The sequence below is a fragment of the Ambystoma mexicanum genome, chromosome 1p (genome assembly GCF_040938575.1).
Source record: "Ambystoma mexicanum isolate Mex_15411 chromosome 1p, UKY_AmexF1_1, whole genome shotgun sequence".
Lineage (NCBI taxonomy): Eukaryota > Metazoa > Chordata > Amphibia > Caudata > Ambystomatidae > Ambystoma > Ambystoma mexicanum.
The window spans coordinates 1,475,186,209-1,475,204,203 of record NC_090921.1 but is presented as its reverse complement, the minus strand read 5'-3'; the positions used below and the strand labels follow the sequence as shown (position 1 = coordinate 1,475,204,203).

Sequence of the window (17,995 nt, the reverse complement as noted above, 5' to 3'; positions counted from 1 at the left end):
TCACACATAAAACCCTTATCCTCACAACAACCTAAAGAAAAACTACATGTGATCTGAAGGAAATTCATGAATTTGACAATTACCTTCAAACTGACGTGTAGCCTGCATCACATTTAAGTAGAACTGGGACAAAGAAGGTTAAATGCATCTCATTGGTCATTTCCCACAGCAGTACTGACCTGTGACCATTTATGGACTGCTGCTTCCAACAAAACAGCAAACTAGTCATAGTAAATCTAAAGCTGTGGGTGGGAATTCTGCATCAATCTCATGCTTCTGCAGAAATATTTCCCAAATTGACAAAGTGGCCAATACTGGGATCAAATCCGCTAACTTGGCGTGATTAGCACCATGCTCAGTCAGAAAAAGTATGCCTTCTGACTGGAGCATAGGAGGGAGGCCAGTTGCAGGGGTGGAGTTTTCTTCCCTTGAAAGAAAATGCCTAACTCATTCACAAATACAACCCTTATCCTCACAACAACATTGGTTATGTCCCGCAGCAGTACTGACCCGTGTCCATGTATGCACAGCTGCTTCCAACAAAACAGCAATCTTGTGTTAGTAACTCTAAAGCTGTGAGTGCCAATTCTGCATCAATCTCATGCTTCTGCAGAAATATTTCCCAAAATGACAAAGTGGCCAATACAGGGATCGAACCCGTGACCTTGGCGTTATTAGCACCACGCTCTAACCAACTTAGCTAACCGACCAGCTGAGAGTCAAGTTTCTGACTGGAGCATAAGAGGGAGGCCAGTTGCAGGGGGATTTTTTCTTCCCTTGCAAAAAAAATGCCTAAGTCATTCACACATAAAACCCTTATCCTCACAACAACCTAAAGAAAAACTACATGTGATCTGAAGGAAATTCATGAATTTGACAATTACCTTCAAACTGACGTGTAGCCTGCATCACATTTAAGTAGAACTGGGACAAAGAAGGTTAAATGCATCTCATTGGTCATTTCCCACAGCAGTACTGACCTGTGACCATTTATGGACTGCTGCTTCCAACAAAACAGCAAACTAGTCATAGTAAATCTAAAGCTGTGGGTGGGAATTCTGCATCAATCTCATGCTTCTGCAGAAATATTTCCCAAATTGACAAAGTGGCCAATACTGGGATCAAATCCGCTAACTTGGCGTGATTAGCACCATGCTCAGTCAGAAAAAGTATGCCTTCTGACTGGAGCATAGGAGGGAGGCCAGTTGCAGGGGTGGAGTTTTCTTCCCTTGAAAGAAAATGCCTAACTCATTCACAAATACAACCCTTATCCTCACAACAACATTGGTTATGTCCCGCAGCAGTACTGACCCGTGACCATGTATGCACAGCTGCTTCCAACAAAACAGCAATCTTGTGTTAGTAACTCTAAAGCTGTGAGTGCCAATTCTGCATCAATCTCATGCTTCTGCAGAAATATTTCCCAAAATGACAAAGTGGCCAATACAGGGATCGAACCCGTGACCTTGGCGTTATTAGCACCACGCTCTAACCAACTTAGCTAACCGACCAGCTGAGAGTCCTGTTTCTGACTGGAGCATAAGAGGGAGGCCAGTTGCAGGGGGATTTTTTCTTCCCTTGCAAAAAAAATGCCTAAGTCATTCACACATAAAACCCTTATCCTCACAACAACCTAAAGAAAAACTACATGTGATCTGAAGGAAATTCATGAATTTGACAATTACCTTCAAACTGACGTGTAGCCTGCATCACATTTAAGTAGAACTGGGACAAAGAAGGTTAAATGCATCTCATTGGTCATTTCCCACAGCAGTACTGACCTGTGACCATTTATGGACTGCTGCTTCCAACAAAACAGCAAACTAGTCATAGTAAATCTAAAGCTGTGGGTGGGAATTCTGCATCAATCTCATGCTTCTGCAGAAATATTTCCCAAATTGACAAAGTGGCCAATACTGGGATCAAATCCGCTAACTTGGCGTGATTAGCACCATGCTCAGTCAGAAAAAGTATGCCTTCTGACTGGAGCATAGGAGGGAGGCCAGTTGCAGGGGCGAGTTTTCTTCCCTTGAAAGAAAATGCCTAACTCATTCACAAATACAACCCTTATCCTCACAACAACATTGGTTATGTCCCGCAGCAGTACTGACCCGTGACCATGTATGCACAGCTGCTACCAACAAAACAGCAATCTTGTGTTAGTAACTCTAAAGCTGTGAGTGCCAATTCTGCATCAATCTCATGCTTCTGCAGAAATATTTCCCAAAATGACAAAGTGGCCAATACGGGGATCGAACCCGTGACCTTGGCGTTCCCACGCTCTAACCAACTGAGCTAACCGGCCAGCTGAGAGTCTTTTTCCCTTGGAAAAAAATGCCTAACTCATTCACACATAAAACCCTTATCCTCACAACAACCTAAAGAAAAACTACATGTGATCTGAAGGAAATTCATGAATATGACAATTATCTTCAAACTGACTTGTAGCCTGCATCACATTTAAGTAGAACTGGGACAAAGAAGGTTAAATGCATCTCATTGGTCATTTCCCACAGCAGTACTGACCTGTGACCATTTATGGACTGCTGCTTCCAACAAAACAGCAAACTAGTCATAGTAAATCTAAAGCTGTGGGTGGGAATTCTGCATCAATCTCATGCTTCTGCAGAAATATTTCCCAAATTGACAAAGTGGCCAATACTGGGATCAAATTCGCTAACTTGGCGTGATTAGCACCATGCTCAGTCAGAAAAAGTATGCCTTCTGACTGGAGCATAGGAGGGAGGCCAGTTGCAGGGGGGAGTTTTCTTCCCTTGAAAGAAAATGCCTAACTCATTCACAAATACAACCCTTATCCTCACAACAACATTGGTTATGTCCGCAGCAGTACTTACCCATGACTATGTATGCACAGCTGCTTCCAACAAAACAGCAATCTTGTGTTAGTAACTCTAAAGCTGTGAGTGCCAATTCTGCATCAATCTCATGCTTCTGCAGAAATATTTCCCAAAATGACAAAGTGGCCAATACGGGGATCGAACCCGTGACCTTGGCGTTATTAGCACCACGCTCTAACCAACTGAGCTAACCGACCAGCTGAGAGTCCTGTTTCTGACTGGAGCATTAGAGGGTGGCCAGTTGCAGGGGGATTTTTTCTTCCCTTGGAAAAAGAATGCCTAAGTCATTCACACATAAAACCCTTATCCTCACAACAACCTAAAGAAAAACTACATGTGATCTAAAGGAAATTCATGAATATGACAATTATCTTCAAACTGACTTGTAGCCTGCATCACATTTAAGTAGAACTGGGACAAAGAAGGTTAAATGCATCTCATTGGTCATTTCCCACAGCAGTACTGACCTGTGACCATTTATGGACTGCTGCTTCCAACAAAACAGCAAACTAGTCATAGTAAATCTAAAGCTGTGGGTGGGAATTCTGCATCAATCTCATGCTTCTGCAGAAATATTTCCCAAATTGACAAAGTGGCCAATACTGGGATCAAATCCGCTAACTTGGCGTGATTAGCACCATGCTCAGTCAGAAAAAGTATGCCTTCTGACTGGAGCATAGGAGGGAGGCCAGTTGCATGGGGGAGTTTTCTTCCCTTGAAAGAAAAAGCCTAACTCATTCACAAATACAACCCTTATCCTCACAACAACATTGGTTATGTCCCGCAGCAGTACTGACCCGTGACCATGTATGCACAGCTGCTTCCAACAAAACAGCAATCTTGTGTTAGTAACTCTAAAGCTGTGAGTGCCAATTCTGCATCAATCTCATGCTTCTGCAGAAATATTTCCCAAAATGACAAGGAGGCCAATACGGGGACCCGTGACCTTGCCATTATTAGCACCACGCTCTAACCAAATGAGCTAAACAGCCAGCTGACAGGTTTGTTTCTGACTCAAGCATAAGCAGGAGGCCAGTTGTAGGGGGATGTTTTCTTCCCTTGGAAAAAAATGCCTAACTCATTCACAAATACAACCCTTATCCTCACAACAACATTGGTTATGTCCGCAGCAGTACTGACCCGTGACTATGTATGCACAGCTGCTTCCAACAAAACAGCAATCTTGTGTTAGTAACTCTAAAGCTGTGAGTGCCAATTCTGCATCAATCTCATGCTTCTAAAGAAATATTTCCCAAAATGACAAAGTGGCCAATACGGGGATCGAACCCGTGACCTTGGCGTTATTAGCACCACGCTCTAACCAACTGAGCTAACCGGCCAGCTGAGAGTCTTTTTCCCTTGGAAAAAAATGCCTAACTCATTCACACATAAAACCCTTATCCTCACAACAACCTAAAGAAAAACTACATGTGATCTGAAGGAAATTCATGAATATGACAATTATCTTCAAACTGACTTGTAGCCTGCATCACATTTAAGTAGAACTGGGACAAAGAAGGTTAAATGCATCTCATTGGTCATTTCCCACAGCATTACTGACCTGTGACCATTTATGGACTGCTGCTTCCAACAAAACAGCAAACTAGTCATATTAAATCTAAAGCTGTGGGTGGGAATTCTGCATCAATCTCATGCTTCTGCAGAAATATTTCCCAAATTGACAAAGTGGCCAATACTGGGATCAAATTCGCTAACTTGGCGTGATTAGCACCATGCTCAGTCAGAAAAAGTATGCCTTCTGACTGGAGCATAGGAGGGAGGCCAGTTGCAGGGGGGAGTTTTCTTCCCTTGAAAGAAAATGCCTAACTCATTCACAAATACAACCCTTATCCTCACAACAACATTGGTTATGTCCCGCAGCAGTACTGACCCGTGACCATGTATGCACAGCTGCTACCAACAAAACAGCAATCTTGTGTTAGTAACTCTAAAGCTGTGAGTGCCAATTCTGCATCAATCTCATGCTTCTGCAGAAATATTTCCCAAAATGACAAAGTGGCCAATACGGGGATCGAACCCTTGACCTTGGCATTATTAGCACCACGGTCTAACCAACTGAGCTAACCGACCAGCTGAGAGTCCTGTTTCTGACTGGTGCATAAGAGGGAGGCCAGTTGCAGGGGGATTTTTTCTCCCCTTGCAAAAAAATGGCTAAATCATTCACACATAAAACCCTTATCCTCACAACAACCTAAAGAAAAACTACATGTGATCTGAAGGAAATTCATGAATTTGACAATTACCTTAAAACTGACGTGTAGCCTGCATCACATTTAAGTAGAACTGGGACAAAGAAGGTTAAATGCATCTCATTGGTCATTTCCCACAGCAGTACTGACCTGTGACCATTTATGGACTGCTGCTTCCAACAAAACAGCAAACTAGTCATAGTAAATCTAAAGCTGTGGGTGGGAATTCTGCATCAATCTCATGCTTCTGCAGAAATATTTCCCAAATTGACAAAGTGGCCAATACTGGGATCAAATCGGCTAACTTAGCGTGATTAGCACCATGGTCAGTCAGAAAAAGTATGCCTTCTGACTGGAGCATAGGAGGGAGGCCAGTTGCAGGGGGGAGTTTTCTTCCCTTGAAAGAAAATGCCTAACTCATTCACAAATACAACCCTTATCCTCACAACAACATTGGTTATGTCCCGCAGCAGTACTGACCCGTGACCATGTATGCACAGCTGCCTCCAACAAAACAGCAATCTTGTGTTAGTAACTCTAAAGCTGTGAGTGCCAATTCTGCATCAATCTCATGCTTCTGCAGAAATATTTCCCAAAATGACAAAGTGGCCAATACAGGGATCGAACCCGTGACCTTGGCGTTATTAGCACCACGCTCTAACCAACTTAGCTAACCGACCAGCTGCGAGTCCTGTTTCTGACTGGAGCATAAGAGGGAGGCCAGTTGCAGGGGGATTTTTTCTTCCCTTGCAAAAAAAATGCCTAAGTCATTCACACATAAAACCCTTATCCTCACAACAACCTAAAGAAAAACTACATGTGATCTGAAGGAAATTCATGAATTTGACAATTACCTTCAAACTGAAGTGTAGCCTGCATCACATTTAAGTAGAACTGGGACAAAGAAGGTTAAATGCATCTCATTGGTCATTTCCCACAGCAGTACTGACCTGTGACCATTTATGGACTGCTGCTTCCAACAAAACAGCAAACTAGTCATAGTAAATCTAAAGCTGTGGGTGGGAATTCTGCATCAATCTCATGCTTCTGCAGAAATATTTCCCAAATTGACAAAGTGGCCAATACTGGGATCAAATTCGCTAACTTGGCGTGATTAGCACCATGCTCAGTCAGAAAAAGTATGCCTTCTGACTGGAGCATAGGAGGGAGGCCAGTTGCAGGGGGGAGTTTTCTTCCCTTGAAAGAAAATGCCTAACTCATTCACAAATACAACCCTTATCCTCACAACAACATTGGTTATGTCCGCAGCAGTACTTACCCATGACTATGTATGCACAGCTGCTTCCAACAAAACAGCAATCTTGTGTTAGTAACTCTAAAGCTGTGAGTGCCAATTCTGCATCAATCTCATGCTTCTGCAGAAATATTTCCCAAAATGACAAAGTGGCCAATACGGGGATCGAACCCGTGACCTTGGCGTTATTAGCACCACGCTCTAACCAACTGAGCTAACCGACCAGCTGAGAGTCCTGTTTCTGACTGGAGCATTAGAGGGTGGCCAGTTGCAGGGGGATTTTTTCTTCCCTTGGAAAAAGAATGCCTAAGTCATTCACACATAAAACCCTTATCCTCACAACAACCTAAAGAAAAACTACATGTGATCTAAAGGAAATTCATGAATATGACAATTATCTTCAAACTGACTTGTAGCCTGCATCACATTTAAGTAGAACTGGGACAAAGAAGGTTAAATGCATCTCATTGGTCATTTCCCACAGCAGTACTGACCTGTGACCATTTATGGACTGCTGCTTCCAACAAAACAGCAAACTAGTCATAGTAAATCTAAAGCTGTGGGTGGGAATTCTGCATCAATCTCATGCTTCTGCAGAAATATTTCCCAAATTGACAAAGTGGCCAATACTGGGATCAAATCCGCTAACTTGGCGTGATTAGCACCATGCTCAGTCAGAAAAAGTATGCCTTCTGACTGGAGCATAGGAGGGAGGCCAGTTGCATGGGGGAGTTTTCTTCCCTTGAAAGAAAAAGCCTAACTCATTCACAAATACAACCCTTATCCTCACAACAACATTGGTTATGTCCCGCAGCAGTACTGACCCGTGACCATGTATGCACAGCTGCTTCCAACAAAACAGCAATCTTGTGTTAGTAACTCTAAAGCTGTGAGTGCCAATTCTGCATCAATCTCATGCTTCTGCAGAAATATTTCCCAAAATGACAAGGAGGCCAATACGGGGACCCGTGACCTTGCCATTATTAGCACCACGCTCTAACCAAATGAGCTAAACAGCCAGCTGACAGGTTTGTTTCTGACTCAAGCATAAGCAGGAGGCCAGTTGTAGGGGGATGTTTTCTTCCCTTGGAAAAAAATGCCTAACTCATTCACAAATACAACCCTTATCCTCACAACAACATTGGTTATGTCCGCAGCAGTACTGACCCGTGACTATGTATGCACAGCTGCTTCCAACAAAACAGCAATCTTGTGTTAGTAACTCTAAAGCTGTGAGTGCCAATTCTGCATCAATCTCATGCTTCTAAAGAAATATTTCCCAAAATGACAAAGTGGCCAATACGGGGATCGAACCCGTGACCTTGGCGTTATTAGCACCACGCTCTAACCAACTGAGCTAACCGGCCAGCTGAGAGTCTTTTTCCCTTGGAAAAAAATGCCTAACTCATTCACACATAAAACCCTTATCCTCACAACAACCTAAAGAAAAACTACATGTGATCTGAAGGAAATTCATGAATATGACAATTATCTTCAAACTGACTTGTAGCCTGCATCACATTTAAGTAGAACTGGGACAAAGAAGGTTAAATGCATCTCATTGGTCATTTCCCACAGCATTACTGACCTGTGACCATTTATGGACTGCTGCTTCCAACAAAACAGCAAACTAGTCATATTAAATCTAAAGCTGTGGGTGGGAATTCTGCATCAATCTCATGCTTCTGCAGAAATATTTCCCAAATTGACAAAGTGGCCAATACTGGGATCAAATTCGCTAACTTGGCGTGATTAGCACCATGCTCAGTCAGAAAAAGTATGCCTTCTGACTGGAGCATAGGAGGGAGGCCAGTTGCAGGGGGGAGTTTTCTTCCCTTGAAAGAAAATGCCTAACTCATTCACAAATACAACCCTTATCCTCACAACAACATTGGTTATGTCCCGCAGCAGTACTGACCCGTGACCATGTATGCACAGCTGCTACCAACAAAACAGCAATCTTGTGTTAGTAACTCTAAAGCTGTGAGTGCCAATTCTGCATCAATCTCATGCTTCTGCAGAAATATTTCCCAAAATGACAAAGTGGCCAATACGGGGATCGAACCCTTGACCTTGGCATTATTAGCACCACGGTCTAACCAACTGAGCTAACCGACCAGCTGAGAGTCCTGTTTCTGACTGGTGCATAAGAGGGAGGCCAGTTGCAGGGGGATTTTTTCTCCCCTTGCAAAAAAATGGCTAAATCATTCACACATAAAACCCTTATCCTCACAACAACCTAAAGAAAAACTACATGTGATCTGAAGGAAATTCATGAATTTGACAATTACCTTAAAACTGACGTGTAGCCTGCATCACATTTAAGTAGAACTGGGACAAAGAAGGTTAAATGCATCTCATTGGTCATTTCCCACAGCAGTACTGACCTGTGACCATTTATGGACTGCTGCTTCCAACAAAACAGCAAACTAGTCATAGTAAATCTAAAGCTGTGGGTGGGAATTCTGCATCAATCTCATGCTTCTGCAGAAATATTTCCCAAATTGACAAAGTGGCCAATACTGGGATCAAATCGGCTAACTTAGCGTGATTAGCACCATGGTCAGTCAGAAAAAGTATGCCTTCTGACTGGAGCATAGGAGGGAGGCCAGTTGCAGGGGGGAGTTTTCTTCCCTTGAAAGAAAATGCCTAACTCATTCACAAATACAACCCTTATCCTCACAACAACATTGGTTATGTCCCGCAGCAGTACTGACCCGTGACCATGTATGCACAGCTGCCTCCAACAAAACAGCAATCTTGTGTTAGTAACTCTAAAGCTGTGAGTGCCAATTCTGCATCAATCTCATGCTTCTGCAGAAATATTTCCCAAAATGACAAAGTGGCCAATACAGGGATCGAACCCGTGACCTTGGCGTTATTAGCACCACGCTCTAACCAACTTAGCTAACCGACCAGCTGCGAGTCCTGTTTCTGACTGGAGCATAAGAGGGAGGCCAGTTGCAGGGGGATTTTTTCTTCCCTTGCAAAAAAAATGCCTAAGTCATTCACACATAAAAACCTTATCCTCACAACAACCTAAAGAAAAACTACATGTGATCTGAAGGAAATTCATGAATTTGACAATTACCTTCAAACTGACGTGTAGCCTGCATCACATTTAAGTAGAACTGGGACAAAGAAGGTTAAATGCATCTCATTGGTCATTTCCCACAGCAGTACTGACCTGTGACCATTTATGGACTGCTGCTTCCAACAAAACAGCAAACTAGTCATAGTAAATCTAAAGCTGTGGGTGAGAATTCTGCATCAATCTCATGCTTCTGCAGAAATATTTCCCAAATTGACAAAGTGGCCAATACTGGGATCAAATCCGCTAACTTGGCGTGATTAGCACCATGCTCAGTCAGAAAAAGTATGCCTTCTGACTGGAGCATAGGAGGGAGGCCAGTTGCAGGGGGGAGTTTTCTTCCCTTGAAAGAAAATGCCTAACTCATTCACAAATACAACCCTTATCCTCACAACAACATTGGTTATGTCCCGCAGCAGTACTGACCCGTGACCATGTATGCACAGCTGCTTCCAACAAAACAGCAATCTTGTGTTAGTAACTCTAAAGCTGTGAGTGCCAATTCTGCATCAATCTCATGCTTCTGCAGAAATATTTCCCAAAATGACAAGGAGGCCAATACGGGGACCCGTGACCTTGCCATTATTAGCACCATGCTCTAACCAAATGAGCTAAACAGCCATCTGAGAGGTTTGTTTGTGACTCAAGCATAAGCAGGAGGCCAGTTGTAGGGGGATGTTTTCTTCCCTTGGAAAAAAAATGCCTAACTCATTCACAAATACAACCCTTATCCTCACAACAACATTGGTTATGTCCGCAGCAGTACTGACCCATGACTATGTATGCACAGCTGCTTCCAACAAAACAGCAATCTTGTGTTAGTAACTCTAAAGCTGTGAGTGCCAATTCTGCATCAATCTCATGCTTCTGCAGAAATATTTCCCAAAATGACAAAGTGGCCAATACGGGGATCGAACCCGTGACCTTGGCGTTATTAGCACCACGCTCTAACCGTGACCTTGGCGTTATTAGCACCACGCTCTAACCAACTGAGCTAACCGGCCAGCTGAGAGTCTTTTTCCCTTGGAAAAAAATGCCTAACTCATTCACACATAAAACCCTTATCCTCACAACAACCTAAAGAAAAACTACATGTGATCTGAAGGAAATTCATGAATATGACAATTATCTTCAAACTGACTTGTAGCCTGCATCACATTTAAGTAGAACTGGGACAAAGAAGGTTAAATGCATCTCATTGGTCATTTCCCACAGCAGTACTGACCTGTGACCATTTATGGACTGCTGCTTCCAACAAAACAGCAAACTAGTCATATTAAATCTAAAGCTGTGGGTGGGAATTCTGCATCAATCTCATGCTTCTGCAGAAATATTTCCCAAATTGACAAAGTGGCCAATACTGGGATCAAATTCGCTAACTTGGCGTGATTAGCACCATGCTCAGTCAGAAAAAGTATGCCTTCTGACTGGAGCATAGGAGGGAGGCCAGTTGCAGGGGGGAGTTTTCTTCCCTTGAAAGAAAATGCCTAACTCATTCACAAATACAACCCTTATCCTCACAACAACATTGGTTATGTCCCGCAGCAGTACTGACCCGTGACCATGTATGCACAGCTGCTACCAACAAAACAGCAATCTTGTGTTAGTAACTCTAAAGCTGTGAGTGCCAATTCTGCATCAATCTCATGCTTCTGCAGAAATATTTCCCAAAATGACAAAGTGGCCAATACTGGGATCGAACCCGTGACCTTGGCATTATTAGCACCACGCTCTAACCAACTGAGCTAACCGACCAGCTGAGAGTCCTGTTTCTGACTGGAGCATAAGAGGGAGGCCAGTTGCAGGGGGATTTTTTCTTCCCTTGCAAAAAAAATGCCTAAGTCATTCACACATAAAACCCTTATCCTCACAACAACCTAAAGAAAAACTACATGTGATCTGAAGGAAATTCATGAATTTGACAATTACCTTCAAACTGACGTGTAGCCTGCATCACATTTAAGTAGAACTGGGACAAAGAAGGTTAAATGCATCTCATTGGTCATTTCCCACAGCAGTACTGACCTGTGACCATTTATGGACTGCTGCTTCCAACAAAACAGCAAACTAGTCATAGTAAATCTAAAGCTGTGGGTGGGAATTCTGCATCAATCTCATGCTTCTGCAGAAATATTTCCCAAATTGACAAAGTGGCCAATACTGGGATCAAATCCGCTAACTTGGCGTGATTAGCACCATGCTCAGTCAGAAAAAGTATGCCTTCTGACTGGAGCATAGGAGGGAGGCCAGTTGCAGGGGTGGAGTTTTCTTCCCTTGAAAGAAAATGCCTAACTCATTCACAAATACAACCCTTATCCTCACAACAACATTGGTTATGTCCCGCAGCAGTACTGACCCGTGACCATGTATGCACAGCTGCTTCCAACAAAACAGCAATCTTGTGTTAGTAACTCTAAAGCTGTGAGTGCCAATTCTGCATCAATCTCATGCTTCTGCAGAAATATTTCCCAAAATGACAAAGTGGCCAATACAGGGATCGAAACCGTGACCTTGGCGTTATTAGCACCACGCTCTAACCAACTTAGCTAACCGACCAGCTGAGAGTCCTGTTTCTGACTGGAGCATAAGAGGGAGGCCAGTTGCAGGGGGATTTTTTCTTCCCTTGCAAAAAAAATGCCTAAGTCATTCACACATAAAACCCTTATCCTCACAACAACCTAAAGAAAAACTACATGTGATCTGAAGGAAATTCATGAATTTGACAATTACCTTCAAATTGACGTGTAGCCTGCATCACATTTAAGTAGAACTGGGACAAAGAAGGTTAAATGCATCTCATTGGTCATTTCCCACAGCAGTACTGACCTGTGACCATTTATGGACTGCTGCTTCCAACAAAACAGCAAACTAGTCATAGTAAATCTAAAGCTGTGGGTGGGAATTCTGCATCAATCTCATGCTTCTGCAGAAATATTTCCCAAATTGACAAAGTGGCCAATACTGGGATCAAATCCGCTAACTTGGCGTGATTAGCACCATGCTCAGTCAGAAAAAGTATGCCTTCTGACTGGAGCATAGGAGGGAGGCCAGTTGCAGGGGCGAGTTTTCTTCCCTTGAAAGAAAATGCCTAACTCATTCACAAATACAACCCTTATCCTCACAACAACATTGGTTATGTCCCGCAGCAGTACTGACCCGTGACCATGTATGCACAGCTGCTACCAACAAAACAGCAATCTTGTGTTAGTAACTCTAAAGCTGTGAGTGCCAATTCTGCATCAATCTCATGCTTCTGCAGAAATATTTCCCAAAATGACAAAGTGGCCAATACGGGGATCGAACCCGTGACCTTGGCGTTATTAGCACCACGCTCTAACCAACTGAGCTAACCGGCCAGCTGAGAATCTTTTTCCCTTGGAAAAAAATGCCTAACTCATTCACACATGAAACCCTTATCCTCACAACAACCTAAAGAAAAACTACATGTGATCTGAAGGAAATTCATGAATATGACAATTATCTTCAAACTGACTTGTAGCCTGCATCACATTTAAGTAGAACTGGGACAAAGAAGGTTAAATGCATCTCATTGGTCATTTCCCACAGCAGTACTGACCTGTGACCATTTATGGACTGCTGCTTCCAACAAAACAGCAAACTAGTCATAGTAAATCTAAAGCTGTGGGTGGGAATTCTGCATCAATCTCATGCTTCTGCAGAAATATTTCCCAAATTGACAAAGTGGCCAATACTGGGATCAAATTCGCTAACTTGGCGTGATTAGCACCATGCTCAGTCAGAAAAAGTATGCCTTCTGACTGGAGCATAGGAGGGAGGCCAGTTGCAGGGGGGAGTTTTCTTCCCTTGAAAGAAAATGCCTAACTCATTCACAAATACAACCCTTATCCTCACAACAACATTGGTTATGTCCGCAGCAGTACTTACCCATGACTATGTATGCACAGCTGCTTCCAACAAAACAGCAATCTTGTGTTAGTAACTCTAAAGCTGTGAGTGCCAATTCTGCATCAATCTCATGCTTCTGCAGAAATATTTCCCAAAATGACAAAGTGGCCAATACGGGGATCGAACCCGTGACCTTGGCGTTATTAGCACCACGCTCTAACCAACTGAGCTAACCGACCAGCTGAGAGTCCTGTTTCTGACTGGAGCATTAGAGGGTGGCCAGTTGCAGGGGGATTTTTTCTTCCCTTGGAAAAAAAATGCCTAAGTCATTCACACATAAAACCCTTATCCTCACAACAACCTAAAGAAAAACTACATGTGATCTAAAGGAAATTCATGAATATGACAATTATCTTCGAACTGACTTGTAGCCTGCATCACATTTAAGTAGAACTGGGACAAAGAAGGTTAAATGCATCTCATTGGTCATTTCCCACAGCAGTACTGACCTGTGACCATTTATGGACTGCTGCTTCCAACAAAACAGCAAACTAGTCATAGTCAATCTAAAGCTGTGGGTGGGAATTCTGCATCAATCTCATGCTTCTGCAGAAATATTTCCCAAATTGACAAAGTGGCCAATACTGGGATCAAATCCGCTAACTTGGCGTGATTAGCACCATGCTCAGTCAGAAAAAGTATGCCTTCTGACTGGAGCATAGGAGGGAGGCCAGTTGCAGGGGGGAGTTTACTTCCCTTGAAAGAAAAAGCCTAACTCATTCACAAATACAACCCTTATCCTCACAACAACATTGGTTATGTCCCGCAGCAGTACTGACCCGTGACCATGTATGCACAGCTGCTTCCAACAAAACAGCAATCTTGTGTTAGTAACTCTAAAGCTGTGAGTGCCAATTCTGCATCAATCTCATGCTTCTGCAGAAATATTTCCCAAAATGACAAGGAGGCCAATACGGGGACCCGTGACCTTGCCATTATTAGCACCACGCTCTAACCAAATGAGCTAAACAGCCAGCTGACAGGTTTGTTTCTGACTCAAGCATAAGCAGGAGGCCAGTTGTAGGGGGATGTTTTCTTCCCTTGGAAAAAAATGCCTAACTCATTCACAAATACAACCCTTATCCTCACAACAACATTGGTTATGTCCGCAGCAGTACTGACCCGTGACTATGTATGCACAGCTGCTTCCAACAAAACAGCAATCTTGTGTTAGTAACTCTAAAGCTGTGAGTGCCAATTCTGCATCAATCTCATGCTTCTGCAGAAATATTTCCCAAAATGACAAAGTGCCCAATACGGGGATCGAACCCGTGACCTTGGCGTTATTAGCACCACGCTCTAACCAACTGAGCTAACCGGCCAGCTGAGTGTCTTTTTCCCTTGGAAAAAAATGCCTAACTCATTCACACATAAAACCCTTATCCTCACAACAACCTAAAGAAAAACTACATGTGATCTGAAGGAAATTCATGAATATGACAATTATCTTCAAACTGACTTGTAGCCTGCATCACATTTAAGTAGAACTGGGACAAAGAAGGTTAAATGCATCTCATTGGTCATTTCCCACAGCAGTACTGACCTGTGACCATTTATGGACTGCTGCTTCCAACAAAACAGCAAACTAGTCATATTAAATCTAAAGCTGTGGGTGGGAATTCTGCATCAATCTCATGCTTCTGCAGAAATATTTCCCAAATTGACAAAGTGGCCAATACTGGGATCAAATTCGCTAACTTGGCGTGATTAGCACCATGCTCAGTCAGAAAAAGTATGCCTTCTGACTGGAGCATAGGAGGGAGGCCAGTTGCAGGGGGGAGTTTTCTTCCCTTGAAAGAAAATGCCTAACTCATTCACAAATACAACCCTTATCCTCACAACAACATTGGTTATGTCCGCAGCAGTACTTACCCATGACTATGTATGCACAGCTGCTTCCAACAAAACAGCAATCTTGTGTTAGTAACTCTAAAGCTGTGAGTGCCAATTCTGCATCAATCTCATGCTTCTGCAGAAATATTTCCCAAAATGACAAAGTGGCCAATACGGGGATCGAACCCGTGACCTTGGCGTTATTAGCACCACGCTCTAACCAACTGAGCTAACCGACCAGCTGAGAGTCCTGTTTCTGACTGGAGCATTAGAGGGTGGCCAGTTGCAGGGGGATTTTTTCTTCCCTTGGAAAAAGAATGCCTAAGTCATTCACACATAAAACCCTTATCCTCACAACAACCTAAAGAAAAACTACATGTGATCTAAAGGAAATTCATGAATATGACAATTATCTTCAAACTGACTTGTAGCCTGCATCACATTTAAGTAGAACTGGGACAAAGAAGGTTAAATGCATCTCATTGGTCATTTCCCACAGCAGTACTGACCTGTGACCATTTATGGACTGCTGCTTCCAACAAAACAGCAAACTAGTCATAGTAAATCTAAAGCTGTGGGTGGGAATTCTGCATCAATCTCATGCTTCTGCAGAAATATTTCCCAAATTGACAAAGTGGCCAATACTGGGATCAAATCCGCTAACTTGGCGTGATTAGCACCATGCTCAGTCAGAAAAAGTATGCCTTCTGACTGGAGCATAGGAGGGAGGCCAGTTGCATGGGGGAGTTTTCTTCCCTTGAAAGAAAAAGCCTAACTCATTCACAAATACAACCCTTATCCTCACAACAACATTGGTTATGTCCCGCAGCAGTACTGACCCGTGACCATGTATGCACAGCTGCTTCCAACAAAACAGCAATCTTGTGTTAGTAACTCTAAAGCTGTGAGTGCCAATTCTGCATCAATCTCATGCTTCTGCAGAAATATTTCCCAAAATGACAAGGAGGCCAATACGGGGACCCGTGACCTTGCCATTATTAGCACCACGCTCTAACCAAATGAGCTAAACAGCCAGCTGACAGGTTTGTTTCTGACTCAAGCATAAGCAGGAGGCCAGTTGTAGGGGGATGTTTTCTTCCCTTGGAAAAAAATGCCTAACTCATTCACAAATACAACCCTTATCCTCACAACAACATTGGTTATGTCCGCAGCAGTACTGACCCGTGACTATGTATGCACAGCTGCTTCCAACAAAACAGCAATCTTGTGTTAGTAACTCTAAAGCTGTGAGTGCCAATTCTGCATCAATCTCATGCTTCTAAAGAAATATTTCCCAAAATGACAAAGTGGCCAATACGGGGATCGAACCCGTGACCTTGGCGTTATTAGCACCACGCTCTAACCAACTGAGCTAACCGGCCAGCTGAGAGTCTTTTTCCCTTGGAAAAAAATGCCTAACTCATTCACACATAAAACCCTTATCCTCACAACAACCTAAAGAAAAACTACATGTGATCTGAAGGAAATTCATGAATATGACAATTATCTTCAAACTGACTTGTAGCCTGCATCACATTTAAGTAGAACTGGGACAAAGAAGGTTAAATGCATCTCATTGGTCATTTCCCACAGCATTACTGACCTGTGACCATTTATGGACTGCTGCTTCCAACAAAACAGCAAACTAGTCATATTAAATCTAAAGCTGTGGGTGGGAATTCTGCATCAATCTCATGCTTCTGCAGAAATATTTCCCAAATTGACAAAGTGGCCAATACTGGGATCAAATTCGCTAACTTGGCGTGATTAGCACCATGCTCAGTCAGAAAAAGTATGCCTTCTGACTGGAGCATAGGAGGGAGGCCAGTTGCAGGGGGGAGTTTTCTTCCCTTGAAAGAAAATGCCTAACTCATTCACAAATACAACCCTTATCCTCACAACAACATTGGTTATGTCCCGCAGCAGTACTGACCCGTGACCATGTATGCACAGCTGCTACCAACAAAACAGCAATCTTGTGTTAGTAACTCTAAAGCTGTGAGTGCCAATTCTGCATCAATCTCATGCTTCTGCAGAAATATTTCCCAAAATGACAAAGTGGCCAATACGGGGATCGAACCCTTGACCTTGGCATTATTAGCACCACGGTCTAACCAACTGAGCTAACCGACCAGCTGAGAGTCCTGTTTCTGACTGGTGCATAAGAGGGAGGCCAGTTGCAGGGGGATTTTTTCTCCCCTTGCAAAAAAATGCCTAAATCATTCACACATAAAACCCTTATCCTCACAACAACCTAAAGAAAAACTACATGTGATCTGAAGGAAATTCATGAATTTGACAATTACCTTAAAACTGACGTGTAGCCTGCATCACATTTAAGTAGAACTGGGACAAAGAAGGTTAAATGCATCTCATTGGTCATTTCCCACAGCAGTACTGACCTGTGACCATTTATGGACTGCTGCTTCCAACAAAACAGCAAACTAGTCATAGTAAATCTAAAGCTGTGGGTGGGAATTCTGCATCAATCTCATGCTTCTGCAGAAATATTTCCCAAATTGACAAAGTGGCCAATACTGGGATCAAATCGGCTAACTTAGCGTGATTAGCACCATGGTCAGTCAGAAAAAGTATGCCTTCTGACTGGAGCATAGGAGGGAGGCCAGTTGCAGGGGGGAGTTTTCTTCCCTTGAAAGAAAATGCCTAACTCATTCACAAATACAACCCTTATCCTCACAACAACATTGGTTATGTCCCGCAGCAGTACTGACCCGTGACCATGTATGCACAGCTGCCTCCAACAAAACAGCAATCTTGTGTTAGTAACTCTAAAGCTGTGAGTGCCAATTCTGCATCAATC

The 17,995-nt window shown here is 43.1% G+C and overlaps 10 non-coding genes across 10 annotated transcripts; all 10 read right to left on the bottom strand.

Annotated features, from left to right (window-relative positions):
* Positions 1-2,981: 2,981 nt before the first annotated feature.
* Positions 2,982-3,055, bottom strand: TRNAI-AAU (transfer RNA isoleucine (anticodon AAU)). The gene has a single exon. It is a non-coding gene; the product is annotated as a tRNA-Ile (tRNA).
* Positions 3,056-4,124: 1,069 nt separating this feature from the next.
* On the bottom strand, positions 4,125-4,198 carry TRNAI-AAU (transfer RNA isoleucine (anticodon AAU)). Its single transcript has one exon. It is a non-coding gene; the product is annotated as a tRNA-Ile (tRNA).
* Positions 4,199-6,473: 2,275 nt separating this feature from the next.
* TRNAI-AAU (transfer RNA isoleucine (anticodon AAU)) lies at positions 6,474-6,547 on the bottom strand. The gene has a single exon. It is a non-coding gene; the product is annotated as a tRNA-Ile (tRNA).
* Positions 6,548-7,616: 1,069 nt separating this feature from the next.
* On the bottom strand, positions 7,617-7,690 carry TRNAI-AAU (transfer RNA isoleucine (anticodon AAU)). Its single transcript has one exon. It is a non-coding gene; the product is annotated as a tRNA-Ile (tRNA).
* A 2,620-nt stretch (positions 7,691-10,310) lies between these two features.
* TRNAI-AAU (transfer RNA isoleucine (anticodon AAU)) lies at positions 10,311-10,418 on the bottom strand. The gene is made up of 2 exons: positions 10,381-10,418; positions 10,311-10,346 (listed from the first exon to the last, which is right to left on the bottom strand). It is a non-coding gene; the product is annotated as a tRNA-Ile (tRNA).
* Positions 10,419-12,696: 2,278 nt separating this feature from the next.
* Positions 12,697-12,770, bottom strand: TRNAI-AAU (transfer RNA isoleucine (anticodon AAU)). The gene has a single exon. It is a non-coding gene; the product is annotated as a tRNA-Ile (tRNA).
* Positions 12,771-13,446: 676 nt separating this feature from the next.
* TRNAI-AAU (transfer RNA isoleucine (anticodon AAU)) lies at positions 13,447-13,520 on the bottom strand. The gene has a single exon. It is a non-coding gene; the product is annotated as a tRNA-Ile (tRNA).
* Positions 13,521-14,589: 1,069 nt separating this feature from the next.
* TRNAI-AAU (transfer RNA isoleucine (anticodon AAU)) lies at positions 14,590-14,663 on the bottom strand. Its single transcript has one exon. It is a non-coding gene; the product is annotated as a tRNA-Ile (tRNA).
* Positions 14,664-15,339: 676 nt separating this feature from the next.
* Positions 15,340-15,413, bottom strand: TRNAI-AAU (transfer RNA isoleucine (anticodon AAU)). The gene has a single exon. It is a non-coding gene; the product is annotated as a tRNA-Ile (tRNA).
* Positions 15,414-16,482: 1,069 nt separating this feature from the next.
* Positions 16,483-16,556, bottom strand: TRNAI-AAU (transfer RNA isoleucine (anticodon AAU)). The gene has a single exon. It is a non-coding gene; the product is annotated as a tRNA-Ile (tRNA).
* Positions 16,557-17,995: the final 1,439 nt, after the last annotated feature.